The sequence below is a fragment of the Pyrus communis genome, chromosome 3 (assembly GCF_963583255.1).
Source record: "Pyrus communis chromosome 3, drPyrComm1.1, whole genome shotgun sequence".
In the NCBI taxonomy this organism is placed as follows: Eukaryota; Viridiplantae; Streptophyta; class Magnoliopsida; order Rosales; family Rosaceae; genus Pyrus; species Pyrus communis.
Window position 1 is genome coordinate 3,302,492 of NC_084805.1, and position 17,285 is coordinate 3,319,776.

The window sequence follows — 17,285 nt, forward strand, 5'->3', positions numbered from 1 at the left end:
TAGTGTGAGGCTTAACTCATTTCCCCATTCCCTTTGTAAATAATATTGTTTGTTCAACAAAAAAAAAAAAAAAAAACTTTGAATATTATAAACGAGACTAGCTAGGGTATGTACATATATCCAATATATCCCATTTGATTTGGGTTTTATGATTAATGTTTTTTAAAATTAGCATAACTTCTCATTTTGATCATGAAATTAAAAATCAATCAGTCTTATCCTGGAAATTGGTTTACTTAACTTGTTTGGACCTGTTGTAGACATGCAAATCGAATTTCCACTTGCTTTTGCACTCGTTCAACCCATATCCTCTAGGTTGTTAGATGAGCAAAATACTAAGGATCAATTTGATTTTCAAATAAAGGTTGAATCATTCGCATAATCAATCTAGTTTCAGAGTCCTAGTCGAAGACAATGAGACTCGGTGGTGATATAGTTTTTACTGAGATTAATTCCAAGTATATTTAGAGAATATGTTGAGGAATTGGAATTTTATTAGAATTTTGTAACTCGGTAGACTTGGCCATCATGAAATTCACCTCCACAAATATGAGGTTTTGCAATGTAGATAATCTCTTCAACTCAACAAACAACTCAAAATGATGAAAGTGGAAAAACACACTTTACGTGAAACACTTCTCACTACCCTGAGAAAAATACTAATTATCCTAACCCCCTCGTCAACACATCTTTAGTTTGGATAAATAGCACTCCATTGACAACCAGCGACATCTTTATTTTGGATTAACAACACTACTTCTGGTTGGTAGGTTATCCATCCAATTCTCACCTAGCAAAAGGTTTTCAATTCTTTCATATAAAGAGGTCACTTCATTGGCTACCTAACTAAGTGAGGTGTTCTATGATCGATTACTCACAAGTGCACTTTATAGTTCAGCACTCAAATGCTTGAACCACGTTCATCATAAAGACACTCATCTCTTTGAGTATATTTTCTCGTACAACCTGACATTGATTCGGTGCATTTATATTCTCACGAATACAGTTGAAGTTGCCGAACCTAGTGTAGAAGAACCTGAACTTCACAATAAATTAAGTGACCTTGTCTTCAAGTTCTAGAACCCTAGGTCGAGAGATGTTCCTACCTCGGCCATAGCCGCTCGAGTGCAGAAGTTAGCAGTGCATTTGACAAGAAAGATGTAGTTGTTGGGAGTGCGCGCCATGTAGGTCTTGAAATTTTTAGGACCAACACACATCAATTTGTTTCATCCGTCTATTTTTCCATCTATTTTATCATTAAAAGTGTAACTCCTCATGTTGGTCCTGAAGTTAAAAATCAATAAATCTCATCCTAGAAGTTGGTTGACACAAATCAATTTGGTCCATCCATCTATTTTTCATCCATTTTAGCATTACAAGTGGTCACGTCGGCCACATAATCACTTTTTAGGGCAAAAGTAAAAAAGAAAAAAAGAAAGAAAAAAAGCTAACGAAATAAATCTTTACCCTGCCTAACCCAGTCACCGTTAGCCGGCCCCACCTTTGACAATCTCTCATTTTTTCTTTTTTGGCCAAGCAAGAAAACTTCCATTACATTAAAAACTAGTACAAGGCCTTAAAAGAGTCTGGTAAACAACAACCGATAAAGTAAAAGGCCCAAGAAAAATGAGATTTGCAACCCAAGATACAAAGAGAGGCCCACATAAGTTTAGGCTCGAAGGTTGCAAAAACAAACAACATAAAACCATAATCTTAAGTAGCATAAACCAAATTGTCGCTGTTGTCACATCCTTAGAGGAAGCCAAATTCCGAATTGAGAAAGTAGACACCAAATCCAAGTCTCCTTCATGAACCCTTGCAAATATATACAAATAAAGTATCTTATGAGTAGAGAGTGAGACTAAAGAGGGACACCAAATCCAAGTCCCCTTCATGAACCCTTGCAAATATATACAAATAAAGTATCTTATGGGTAGAGAGTGAGACTAAAGAGGTATGTAAAATACCCTTACTGTGGTAGAGGACATAGAACTCTTGGCCTCAATGGGGATTCGACATGCTGGTTAAGGGAGATGAGTACAGGAGGGAAGTGGATCTAGTATCCAATTTTTGTTCGGAGTCTGCTGATCCAAACATAAAAGGATGAGGGAGGAAGAAAAATTAAAAAGCAGAAAGCAGTAAAAGTAGGCGAAAAAGACTAGATAAGGGGCACGAAGTCCAAATATGAGACAAGCTCAAGGGAGAGTTGAAACTTAGTTCAAAGAAAATTGAGATAAAACTAAGGAGAGAACCGATAATAAAAACGAAGGCGAAGACTCGAAAAAAGGAAGGAAAATGAGGTGGGATGCAGGGAGGGGGAATGGGTAAAGGAGATGAGAATGGAGGAAAAGAGGTATAGGGCAAAGAAGAGGAGATGAGAGAAAATGAGGAGGAAAAAAGGAAGGAGTAGTGGGCTGCCGCCCACCTCGAGCAAAAGCAAGGGGCAACAGTTGAAACTTTGAAACTGGGGTTGGGTTTCTTCTGGATATGGGTTTTGAAGCTCACGGAGCGAGAGATAGCTTACTTTGAACTTGTAGTTTTTAGTTTTCTGCCTTTACCTCTCTTGATCATGCACTAAATCAAGACATTCTGCACCAAATCAATGGGAATTGAAGTTGAAGAGAAGAAGATGGTTGTAAGAAGCTTCACCAATACAACCACGACCTCCTTAATTGTGCTTCTCCTCATCTTCGCTTTACGTTGATTTTACCTACAAACCCTCATGATTTCCAAATTGTATGCTTTTTTCAAACCTCAAATTTCTTTTTTTGCCCTTCAATTCGTCTAGGTAGTATGGCTAAATCGTTGTGGGTTTGTATTTATAATGACCCTAAAAATAATTTGTTTCCACTTGTTGGATATATGTCAACAATTTGTGATAAAATTATATATGCTAATAAATAATAAATGTGAATAAAAAAAAATAGAGTATGAACAAAACAAAAATATAAAAATAAACAACTTGACGATCGAGGCTTGTGTACCGCAATGTCCTTGAAACAAAAATTTCTTCCGTACTCAGTGCTTGTAGTTCTACGGACGTCTGCTTCCCTAGGTTTCAACGATCAAGTTAGAATTCCAGCACCGGAAAAATCAACTTCTGGCGAATTTTCTGTGGTTCTCTCAGTAAGAAGGTTTAGGAATGTAGAAGAAGAATTTGATATTTTCTATGTTCTAAATGCCATGCAGATGGATGTATATATAATATGATTATGCTTGGTATGAGGAAGAGATGCATCTGTTGGGAGATATCTTCTCAGAGGGGTGTTTGTTTTCTGCTTTCTTTCACCACACTTCAGACTCATCTTTTCAGATGAAGTCTGTTGGTAAAAAAAAAAAGATTAATTAAATTTGAAATTAATTAAAAATAATTAATCGATCTAATTATTGGAGCCCTTGCCCCATCTTTTGATAATTAATTATATATTAATTACTACACCTCAAAGCCCAACCCCAAGGGTGAGCCCAATTTTATTCTCCAAGGCCTATCACTCAAATCACTTTCTATAAGGGGCAAAGCCTTATAAAGTGAGGAAACCTTTTGGGAATAGCCAATGTGGGACAATGAAATTTCTACTCAAAATTTCCAACATCACTTAACTAGTTGGTACATGATAAAGAGAGATTGGTGCAACTGAGAGAGATGGATTTTTCCTAAGTAGAGGTGAAGTGTCGAATTTCAACAAAAAAAAGGTTGGGGTGAATGACAAAATAATAGAGTGGTCAAATGATAAGCTGGGTGGTGTGTTTTGACGTTTTATATCTCAAAAAGTGGTCACGTAAAAGTGTTCATGTGGGCCTACATGACCACTTTTAACGTTAAAATGGATGGAAATTACATTGAAGATTCAAATTGATTTGCGGCAACCAATTTCAGGGATAAGATTGATTGATTTTTAACTTCAAGGATGCAAATAAGGAGTTATACCAATTTTGGGAATCATTTTGATAAAAAAAACCCTTAAAAATATAAAGAAATTTTTTTTCTAGCTAGATGATCTTATCACATGAACTGACAAGGTAGTTAATACATCGTCACACATTGTGTCGATTAGCTTTTAGTTTTATGTAACCACCTCCTGCCTTCTTTGTATATTCACGTGAAACAAGTTAACACCCAGCATAGGTTTCATCGTCCAACTTTCTATAAGTACCTCCCAACTCTCTTTATGAATACATAAAGTGATAGATAAATTCTTCACAATTAGTTTTTTCATTTGATCATGGTTACTAACTTAGAAGCTGAGAGTGGATTTTTATATTTTAGAGGGAGGAAGAAGGGGAAAAGAAGAGAGTGGGAAGTGAATGCTGCAATTGAGATTGAGAGAGACTTGAAAAAACTAAATGGAGCTTATAATTGCTTTACTATAGAAATGAGTGGCATGGGAGAAAATGGACTGAGGAGAGGGCGTAAATGGAAGAAGGTATGTGTGTGTGTGTGTGTGTGTGTGTGTATTCATTACTTGTTAGTTGATTAATTTATTTTTCTTTTCAATTTTTATTTAATTTGTCAAATGATTAATTTCTCTTAACATCTTATTGATTTAATGTGTTGTTTTCAAAATTCAATCTCTTCCTTGTCTGTCTTAAATTATTTTCCAACTCATCATTTGTTCATAGAATATCGGTTTTCTAGTTATTTTGACACTTTAGCATGTTTTGAATGCTCATTGTAGAAGAAGATTAGTATAAAGTATTTAACTTGTTTTCACAATATTTAACTTTCTTCAAAGATTTTGACTTGGAAAATTCTTTGCAGGAGAAGAAAATGTTGAGACATTGCCTTCTCATGTAAGGACTTCAAAACATTTCCTCCCTTCGGAGCAGGCAAGATATAGATTGAAGGGATTCTTTATGTCAGAGATGGCAAGATAAACATTCTATGTGTTTGCCATGGCCTTTTACACTCTCCGGTTGGATTTTTCGAGCAAGCCGGTGGAAACAAAGTGGCAAATCCCTTGCAACACATAATTGTCTGCTTTTCTTCTGATTAAGTCAATGGCGTTGGCTCCGTCACCTTGGAATGTTAACATATAGTTAACTAATATGTAAACACCCTAATTTGAGCAATTAGCTCTCATTTTATAGGTTATTTTGTATATTATCTTATATATAGTCCTCTCCAATTTAACTGTGGATGTTTGGATGGCTTTAAGGTGATGTCAAAGCTTATGTATTTGGACATATAGACAAACTATTGTTTAGTATAGGTACCATAAAGCACATCAAGCAGACTTCTGGTCTCCTTATAATTTGTTAGTTTGCTCTACATCGAGCCTTTGTAGCTGGTTGGCCTTGCGCTATATCCGACATTTAGCATAGTTATTAATTATTAATGTAAGACTACAAAGATATTATCTTGAATTATTATGTAGTTGTAAAGATCACTATATTCTAGACACAGTGAAAATTATTGGTATTATGTCATTTAGTATGTAATATTTGTTCTCTAAAAAATGAGGAACAATCGACCAGATTGTGAGTGGCAATGGACTAAATATTTTAACAATGTATATTAACTTTGGAAATATAAAACATAATTTATTTTATTATTTTGACTGTTTTTGGATTTAAATTTGAGCCGTGACTTATAGTTGGATTTGAAAAAAAAAAATATTTGATCAATTAGATCAAATTCAAAAGATTGCCAAAAAAAGAGAGTTTGATCTGGACCTTTAATAACCAACAGTTGATAAATTGAAAGACTGAGCTTGAAACCCAAGTTATTGTCCCTCCGCCCCGAGGGACCAGCTGTTAGCCATTCACCTACATGTTCAGCGACTTTTAGAAAAATATACTAATTGTGCACATTAAACTTTCTGAAATTAGAAATAAAATTACTCTTATAACGATTGCACAATTAGAATTTTTAGAGTGTCAATAATAGTTCTCTTTGAATTTTGTAACGGTTATGTGCATGTGAGACATTAGTCATTTCACGCGAAGTTGATGAACATTTTGTCTGTGGCTAACCCAACTTTATTACCAACATCACTTGGGTGCTTTAGCGGACATGAAATTTAATATGTATGTCGTAAATTGTTTCAGTTATATTTTACTTTATGCAATAATCGTCTACCTTCTCTGTATGTTCACGTGAAACAAGTGAAAGATATTGGAATTTTGTAGTTGATATATATGTGTGATATTCTCTGCCATTTCATGTGAAACTGGCGAATGTTTTGTCTGTGGCTAAACCAACTTTATAACCACCATCACGTGAACTGACAAGGTAATTAATACGTGGACATACAGTGTTTTGATTAGCTTTTACTTTTGTGTAACCACCGACCGCCTTCTTTGTATGTTCATGTGAAACAAGTGAACACCCAACATAGGTTTTATCGTCCAACTTTCTATAAGTACCTCCCACCTTTCTTTATGAATACATAGAGTGATAGATATATTCTTCACAATTAGTTTTCTCATTCGATCATGGTTACTAACTTACAAGCTGAGAGTGGGTTTTTATAGTTTAGAGGGAGGAAGAAGGGGAGGAGAAGAAAGTGGGAAGTGAATAGTACAATTGAGATTGAGAGGGACTTGAAAAAACTAGATGGAACTTGTTATTACTTTACTATAGAAATGAGTGGCATGGGAGAAAATGGACCGAAGAGAGGATGTAAAAGGAAGAAGGTATATATTCATTACTTGTTAGTTGCTTGATTAATTTTCATTTCAATTTTTATTAAATTTGTCAAATGACTAATTTCTTTTGACATCTTATTGATTGAATCTGTTGTTCTGTCTCAAATTCTTTTTCAACTCATCCTTTGTCCATCAAATATCGGTCTTTTGGTTATTTTGACCCGTTAGGATGTTTCAAACGCTTGTTGTAGAAGAAGATTAGTATAACGTATTTAACTTGCTTTGACAATATTTAACTTTCTTCAAAGATTTCGACTTGTGTAAATTCTTTGCAGGAGTAGGAAATGTTGAGACACTGCCTTCTCATATAAGATCATCAAAACATGTCTTTCCTTCGGAGCAGGCAGGATATAGATTGAAGGGATTCTTTAAACCAGAGATGACCAGGTAAACATTCTGTGCGTTTGCCATGGCCTTTTACACTCCCCGGCTGGATTTTTTCGAGCATGCCGGTGGAAACAAAGTGGCGAATCCCTTGCAGCATATAATTGTCTGCTCTTCTTCCAATTAGGTCAATGGCATTGGCTCTTTCGCCTTGGAATGTTAACATACAGTTAACTAATTTGTAAACACCTTAATTTGAGAAATTAGCTCTCATTTTATGGTTATTTTGTATATTATCTTATGTAGTTCTCTCCAATTAATTCCGGATGTTTGGATGGCTTTAAGGTGATGTCAAAGCTTATGTATTTGGACATATACATAAACCGTCGGTTAGTATAGGTACCATAAAGCACACTAAGCAGACTAGTTGGTTTTGCTCTATATCGAGCCTTTGTCACTGGTTAGCCTTGAACTACACCGAGATTTAGCATAGAGATTAATTATTAATGTAAGACTACAAAGATATCATCTAAGATTATTATGTAATTGTAAAGATCACTATAAAATTATTGCAACTATGTCATTGAGTGTAATATTTTTTCCCTGAAAAAATGAAGAACAATTTGTTCCCTAAATTATTACCAACATCACGTGAGCGCTTGAGCGGACATGAAATTTAGTACATGTGTCGTAAATTGTTTCAGTTATATTTTACTTTATGTAACCATCTTCTTTGTATGTTCACATGAAACAAGTCAAAGATATTTGAATTTCGTAACTGCTATATATGTGTGTTCTTTTCTGCCATTTCACATGAAATTAGTGAATGTTTTGTCTGTGGCTAAATCAGGGCATAACATGAACTGACAAGAAAATTAATATTGAATTTGACCTCTTTTATCCCTTTTTACAATAGACAACCTTTGATAAAACCAGGTTAAATAGTAACTTCCTATTTAAAATAACAAATACCATGCATGTCTTCAATTTTTAAATACTAAAATATAGAATTGGTACTTTGAATTTTCACCTAAGTTTAGATTTTAACTCTTATCTCTTTATTGGTTTTATCGCATAACTTTGTTTTCATTAAATACGTCTATGTATTCGTTATTTAAATATATATATATATATATATATATATATATATTTGAAATAATCCGTCACGAAAAATAACATAACAAATAATACATGTATCATAAGTTGTTTCAATGAGCTTTTGATTTTTATAAATATTATTGTAACGACTCTGTAATTTCATGCATGCTTTCTAAATGTTCACATGAAACCAGTAAATTATTTGTCTGTAGTTAAACAGAGGGTGATTTATCAGCACCCAAATTTTAGTTAAGAGCACTCCCATGTTAAATTATATCGCTAACTTCCAAAATTGCTCAACAGTTTTAAGCACAAAAATTTGGATTAACCACACTGAAGCTCTAGAATCAGCGATTTAGGAGCATCTTCAGTTTAGATTAATAACACTGCTTCTAGTTGGTTGGTTCTCTATCTAAGTCTCTATCGGCAAAGGGTTTTCTATTCTTTTGTCTAAGTGGTCAATTCATTAGCTCTCCAGCGAAGTGAGGTGTTCATGATCGGTTACTCCTATGTGCACTTCATAGTTTGGCACTTAAATGCCCGAACCATGTTCACCATGAAGACACTCATCTTTTTTGAGTATCTTTTCTCGTACAACCTAATATCCAATTAGTGCACTTATATTCTCATGAATATAGCTGAAGTTGCTAAACCTGATGCAGAAGATCCTGAATTTCACAGTGAATATAGCAACCTTGTCTGAACTTCATAGTCGCCAAGTGCAAAAGTCAATAGCACATACGATACCACCACTGCCACATCTATTCTACTTGCCAAACTGAGCTCACTTGTGAGTTGGGCATTAACAAGAAGGACGTAGTTACCTTAGTAGTTGCTTGACATGTGCACCACGTAGGTCTTGTCATTTTTAGGACGAACACAAATCAATTTGTTTCATCCGTCTACTTTTCATCCATTTTAGCGTTAAAAGTGTTAACTCTTCATTTTGGTGTTGAAGTTAAAAATCAATCAATCTCGTCCTAAAAATTGGTTGACACAAATTAATTTGGTCCATTCGTCTATTTTTCGTCTATTTTAGTGTTAAAAGTGGTCACATGAGATTGAGTGAAACAAATCAATTTGGTTCATCCGTATATTTTTCATCCATTCTACCGTTAAAAGTGGTCACGTCGACCACATGACCTTCTTTTTAAGCGGACATGAAATTTAATGTGTGTCGTAAATTGTTTTAGTTATATTTTACTTTACATAACTATTGTTTGCCTTCTCTATATGTTCAAGTGAAACAAGTGAAAGATATTTGATTTTCGTAACTACTATTCTCTGCCATTTCACGTGAAACTGGTGAACGTTTTGTCTATGGCTAAACCAATTTTATAACCACCATCACGTGAACTAACAAGGTAATTAATACGTAGGCATACATTGTTTTGATTAGCTTTTACTTTTATGTAACCACCGACCATCTTCTTTGTATGTTCACGTGAAACAAGTGAACACCCATCATAGGCTTCATCGTCCAACCTCATCTAAGTACCTCCCAGTTATCATTATGAATACATAGAGTGGCATATATATATATATATATATTCTTCACAATTAGGTTTTTCATTTTATCATGGTTACCAACTTAGAAGCTGAGAGTGGGTTTTTATATTTTAGAGGGAGAAGGAAGGGGAGAAGAAGAGAGTGGGAAGTGAAAAGTGCAATTGAGAATGAGACTTGAAAAAATTAGATGGAAGTTGTTATTACTTTAGAAATGAGTGGCATGGGAGAATAAGGGCGGAGGAGAGGACGTAAAAGGAAGAAGGTATATATATATATGTTCATTACTAGTCAGTTTCTTATTTTATTTTTCTTTTCAATTTTTATTAAATTTGTAAATGATTAATTTCTCTTAACATCTTATTGATTGAATATGTTGCTTTCAAAATTCAATCTCTTCCTCATCTATCTCAAATTCTATTCCAATTCATCCTTTTTTTTTTTTTTTTTTTGTTAAAGGATTACTTCATAGAAAACAGAAAGGCACAAGGCCAAATAACAAGCAGAGAGCATCCTCGCAAGATTAGATATACAGAGGCAAGGATAATTAGGACACCAATAGATGCCACCACTCCAGGCACCAACGTCGTCCTACCTATCAGTGCAAAGAACACCCCACCCTTACAAAGGAGGACATGGAAGAATGTCTTTGTTCAAAATGCCCACTAACGAAGATGGTGGTCTTACAACCTAGCCGAAGTCGTACATGTCCAGAGAAATATACCTTGCGACAAAATTCATTGCCATATTTGCTGATTGTGGAGTCCACAACCAGGAGCATGATTGAAAACTCCTCCTAACCCCCAAAACACAACTAAGAATTGCGAGTAGGTCCCAATCACAACTCAGAGAAGGAGAATTGAGGGACCGCATAATAACTTGTGCATCTCACTCAATTACCACCTCTTGCACTTGTAAACTTTTTGCCAATAAGCATCATTCCAGAGCAGCTAAAGCTTCTGCCATCACAATTGAAGACACATGCACCCAGACACTTCTCACCGCCGTGTAACTCAAGAAACAATCTCTAACCACAATCCTGATATGACCTTAGTGAGAGTCTCTCTTCTAATAAGCATCAACATTAACCTTAACCCAATTAACTGGGGGAGTAGACCACAGATCGAGGCGATGCATACCTCAAGAAAGACTGCTTCGGATAACAGGAGACATACGCAAATGAGATGAGGCCAACTTAAAAGAATCCAAGGTAGTGGTGATAGCCCGAATAGTTCTGAAGGGAAATGGATTAACTCCGTTGAAAATGGCATCACAACGGGCCCTCCAGATAAACCAACACGAAAAAACCAAGTACACCATAGTTCGATCGAGGTCATCCTTACAACCTAGATTTTGATTGACAACCAAACACAACCAATCCATTAGAGTAGTGATTGAACTTCGATTAATTTGAATACACAAAAGACCCCCATTCCACACCCTGGAAGCCCATGAGCACAAAAGGAGAATATGCTCAATGGTCTCCTCACTTTCAACACAGATGAGGCAGAGGGGGGATACGAGACACCTACATTGAAAAAGATTGAATTTAGTGGCGTAAGCGTCCCAGATAGCCCTTCAAAGAAAATTTCTCATCTTTAGGGAGGGCTTTACAACTCCAAATCCAAGTCCAAACCCGAGGATCAACACTTCGGGAAAAGGAAGGGCCGATCACGACTCATAGTGGGGTGACGATTGTGACACGTCTAATATCCTGACTTAACTGAAAAAGAGCCATTTCGTTTAAACGACCATACAAGTTTATCTGGTCTCATAAGCGGCCCCACATAAATTTAAGAGATGACACCATGCTCATTCTCTGAGATAAGGTTGGAAAGAAGGTCAAATTTCCATTTCCTCGAGACTGGATCTATGAACTCCGCAACCTTGCTCTCCCTATTGATACCCGAGTAACTAAGAGGGGTGGGGTGCCCCCCTGAGATGCCCGGGACCTAGTTGTCTTCCTAAAACAGAACTTTCTACCCTCCCATAATCTGCCATCTAGCACCCTTTAGAATGAGATCCTTCCCCTCTAACAGGCTCGCCCATGCCCAACAGGCCCTTCCGCCATTCTTAGCCTCTAGGAAAGAAACATTTAGGAAGTATTGCTCTTTCAATACACAAGCCCACAGGGAGTCAGGATCATGTATCAAACGCCAGCATTGCTTCACTAATAGGGCAATATTAAAATCATTAAGATTACGGAAACCCATACTACCCTTCTTTTTTGTCCGACCCAAGTCATTCCAATTTACCCAATGTATCCCACGATCTTTGTCTGCCCCCGCCCATCAAAACCTCGCCACTGCTACATCAATTTCGTTGCACAAGCTCACCGACAGTAAGAAGACGCACATTGGGTACATAGGAATAGCTTAGACCACCGCTTTAATGAGAACTTCCTTCCTCACTTGATAAAGAAATTGCCACTTCCAACCTGCAATCTTTGCCAATATCCGATCCTTGATAAGCTGTAAGGTCTCCCGCTTCAATCTCCCCCAAATTGTTGGTAAACCCAAATACTTTCCTGGGTCATCCACCTTTGGCATTTCTAAGATGTTACAAAGCTCCGAAGCCAGTTGAGCCGGGGTATTAACCCCAAAATAAACCACCGATTTCTAAAGGCTCATATGCTGCCCAGAAGCTATACAATACACATGAAGAAGGGAAGATAAATTCCTGCAATTCTGCTTGGTAGCCAAAAGAAATATTAGAGTATCATCCATAAACAATAAATGTGATAGCACTGGTCTGGAAGCAGATATCCTGATGCCTTCCAAATATCCTTGCTGCACCGCCCTACTGATTACCAAGGAAAAAACCTCACTGATAATGAGAAACAAGTAGGGGGATATGGGATCCCCCTGACGAAGACCCCTTATTGGTTTAAAGGCTCTCCCCGGCCTCCCATTGATTAGAATAGAAAACTCCACAATTTTTACGCACCGCATAGCCATATCAATCCACCTTCACTAGAAACCGAGATGCACCATAACTGTCTCCAGGAAGTCCCATTCAACTTGATTATAAGCCTTGTTCATATCAAGTTTGATCCCCATTTCAAACTTGGTCTTCGTTTTCCTTAACTTAAGGAAATGAAAAATTTCATGGGCCAAGATGATATTATCTTGTATTTGTCGGCCTTGTATGAACACATTTTGATTTGGCGAAATTATTTTATCCAACATTGGTTTCAAATGATTCGCCAAAATCTTAGACAGAACTTTATAAGAATAATTACACAGACTTATTGGCCTGAATTGATCGACCCCCTCTGGGATGAGGACCTTAGGAATCAAAGCAATATTGGTGGAGTTGATAATAGAGGGACATCCATCACCCCCTAGACAATCGGCAACAATGCCATTGACCTTAGCACAATAATGTCCCAACAGGATTGGAAGAACAAACCTTGGAAGGTCCAGGCGCCTTAAATCCTCCCATGTTGAACACTGCATCTTTTATCTCCTCATCAAAAATAGGACTACATAACGTCTCGTTCATTTCAATCGTTACCACCGAGTCCAGGAAACTAAGGATATCCCCCCAGTCCCGATTGCCATTAGACGTAAATAATCTTTTAAAGTGATCTTCCACCGTCATTCCGGATTCGTGCTAATTTGTTCCCATAGAATATCGGTCTTCTGATTAGACGATATTTAACTTACTTCAAAGATTTTGACTTGTGTAAATTCTATGCAGTATCATGAAATGTTGAGACTCTGTCGCCTTGGAATGTTAACATAAAGTTAACGAATATGTAAACACTTTAATTTGAGTAATTAGCTCTCATTTTATGGGTTATTTTGTATATTATCTTATATATAGTCCTCTCTGATTTAACTGTGGATGTTTGGATGGACTTTAAGGTAATGTCAAAGCTTATGTATTTGGACATATACATAAACTACGGCTTAGTATAGGTACCAAAAAGCACATCAAGCAGACTTCTGGTCTCCTTGTAACTTGTTGGTTTTGAGTTACAGCGAGCCTTTGTCGTTGGTTGGCCTTGCACTACATCCAAAGTTTAGCATAGTTATTAATTATTAATGTAAGGCTACAAAGATATTATCTAGAATTAGTATGTAACTGAAAAGATCACTATATTTTGGACAGTGAAAATTATTGGTAATTTATCATTGAATATGTAAATTTGTTTCCTTGGAAAATGAAGAAAATTTGATTAGATTGTGAGTGGCTATGGATTATCGTCCCTCTGCCATGCGGACTAGATGTCGGCCACTCCTACATTTTCGACAACCTTAAAAAAAATATTAAACGTGCACATCAAACTTTCTATATTTAGAAAGAAAAATAATCCTATAACAAGTACACAAATAGATTTTTAGAGTGCCAACAATGGTTCTCTTTGAATTTTGTAACTGTTATATGCATGTGAGACACCCTCAATCATTTCACGTGAAGCTGCCTTCTATGTATGTTCACGTAAAACAAGTGAAAGATATTTGAATTTTGTAATTGCTATATGTATGTGTGATCTTCTCTGCCATTTCACATGAAACTGGTATACATTTTGTCCGTGGCTAAACCAACTTGGTAACCACCATCAAGTGTACTAACAAGAAAATTAATATTTGAAGGTCATCTCTTTTATCCCTTTTATGATAAACAACCCTTGATTATAATCAGGTTAAGTAGTAACTTCTTATTTAAAATAACAAATACCAAGCATGTCTCCAATTTTTAAAGAGTAAAATTTAGCATTGGTACTTGAACTTACACCTAAGTTTAGATTTGGGCCATGAACTAAAATATGTTATTAAAGTCCCTAAATTTAACAAAATGTGTGCTATTAGTCATTGTCGTTAAATTCTGTCTAAAATTTGAGGGTAAATAACACAAAATTACCTTAACTTTGAGTCGAACCACAATCTCATATCTCATATTTTAAACATTGCAATGTCAAACCTTAACTTATGAATTCGTTGCAATATCAGACATCCGTTAAATTTTCTGTCAATTTGGCTGTTAAATGATGACTTAGCAGGAGGAGGGCCCACTCCTTTGCTAACTAGAATGAAAAGTTAATTAATTAATAATAAATTAAGAATTTTTTATTTAACAATTAAAATTAATTAAAAAAGTATTTTAATTAGTTATTTTGAAAAAAAATTTAATTAAAAAAGAAAAAATGTTCTTCATCGCACTGAGCAACCCAGCCATCCCAAAAATGTTCTTCATGCCACAAACTTCGCTCATTTACCTCCACCTCTCTCTACACCACGCTCACTTTCTCCCTGTAATCTCTGTCAATTCTATTTGAATCTTTACCTGTTTTTCATTTCCTTGAATCTGTTTTCAATTTTTTTTTTTTTTGGATTTTCTTAGGCGCCAAACAGATCGCTGAGCTCCTGTTGTTATACATTTTGACTATTTCAATTTCCTTTGGTTGGTTCCGTTGGATCTCGGATTCAGATTCGATGATTGCGGAGTTTAATTCAAAAATATTTCTATTCATTGTTGTGAATTCAGAAGTCATTCTCCCAGGTTGTGTTCACCTTTTGCCTCGTAGAGGAACCTCATGCTTCCGTGGGTATGGAATGAGGAAGTGTTAACTCCAGGCTGCCTAATCTCTTCTCTCTTTTTGTGGCTTCAATTCCCAGAAAATCCATTCCTTAAGAATCAGAGGGAAATGAAATCGAAACCCCAGAAAATGCAAAAAAACCAGCGGGACTTCGAGAGGTAAAGTTGAATTTCTCCTTAATCAAAATCGAAAATCTTGAAATCCAAAATGATTGATAAGTTTTTGGAAAAAATTGGGTTTTTAATATTGGGTCATCGTCATCCGGGGCAAATCTCCGTCACAGCCTCAAATTTCCCTCAGAAATGGCCTTCGTGGTTCATGAGCAACTGCTTGGAATCGTGGAGGTAGCAGGATAATCTACGGAGGATGATGAAGACGATGACGATGAAAGGGACTTCTGGCTCTGACTCGGAGCGGTCGAAGAAACAAATTTGGAAGGTTGGAAAGAGAAGACGAAGAGCAAGAGGGAAGTGATAGGATCATGATTAGCTTGATCACAATTAAGGGGTATTAAGTAATTCTATTATGTATGAGTTGCTTTTAATTAGTTATTAGCTTTATGTGTAAAAGCCAGCTGGCTGCTAGTGAAGGAGGAAAAAAATATGAGGGCTAATTGTGGCTTTAGTAAGAGGAGAAATTTTTCAGTGTGACCGATACATAAAATGGTACACCATGTGTTTGTATAGTGAGATATGTATGTTAAAAAGTTAATAACTTAAAAAATAAATTTTCCACCACTTATGTAAAAACACGTGGTGTACCCCGGGTGTTCTGGTCACAATGAAAAATTTCTCTAGTAAGAGAACGGCCATTTTATTTAAAACAATATATACAAAAAACAGTTGTAGCTCTCTCTCTATCTTCATCTTTCATACACTGCTCCATTACTTGGCTACTTGCAGGTCTTGAGTGAAGGGCCTGAGGTTTGTGCTTATCATTTGGTATCATCATTTTGATCCTGAGTCTCTCTGTTGTATGCTTTGCCACACCACCAACTCTTGAATGTTTACCTTGGAATCGGGCCTCGCCGCCGTGGAAGCTAATCTGGAATCCTTTCCTCAGTAGATCCAGACTTAGATTCACCTCATTGGAGACGAAGTTCGCCCTTTTCTTGGAGCATCTCCATCGTGACCCTGGATCTCAAGGCAATACTGGGTCTTTTGCCGCTCATCTTCATCCGGGTCCAGATCCATCGATTTCTCCCCTGATCGTGACTGATGATGGCGATTTTTGTTATATTGACACTCCGCGTTTCTAGCGTCATAACTCTTTCGAATGAGGTAGTTTCACTTCGCGCTCTCAGTGGTATCATCGCTTGGATTTTCCTAGTTTTTCCGACGGCGACGATCTCTCAGCTTGGATCTATAAGGCTGAGCAGTACTTTGCTTACTACCACACTTCAGATTACCAGAAAGTCATGATAGCTTCCTTCTACTTCGAGAATGAGCCATTGCAATGGTTTCGATGGCGAGATTGCATCCATTCCACTCCAACTTGGGGTGAATTCACCACTGCATTGTGCCAGGAATTTGGCCCTATGAATTTTGAGGACTGCACTGAATATTGTTCAAACTCCGGCAAACAGGTACTCTTCGAGATTATATTATTGAATTTCGTCGCCTTGCCAATCGTACTTTTGATGTAGGCCCCATATTGTTGAAGAGTTGTTTTCTGGGAGAGGGGTCTCAAACGAGAATTATGTTATGAGGTGAAGTTACTTCGCCCTAATTCGGTTCATGAAGCCATATCCATTGCTACCCAATTGGATGCTAAACTCAATGATTTGAAGCACTATCCTCCTAAACCTCATCCACTCGCCAAAACTACCCTTGCCTTACCTCCACCACCCACGGCTCGGCCCCGACCTCCTTGCCCTATAAGAAACTCTCTCTTGATGAGGTACAACGGAAGAAAGATAAGGGAAAATGTTGGTTTTGCGAGGATATATGGGTTAAGGGGCATAAGTGTTTGCATAAACAGCTCTTGCTACTCGATGTGTATGGTGATTTGGTCATAGAAGATGAACAATTGGAATCGCTCAAATCTGAGTTGCACAGTATGTCTCTGAGTGCTTGTGCTTTCTATGGTACCAAAGCTAACCACTCTGTCAAGACCATGAAAGTTGATGGGATCATTAACAACTTGCTAGTCACCATCCTTTTGG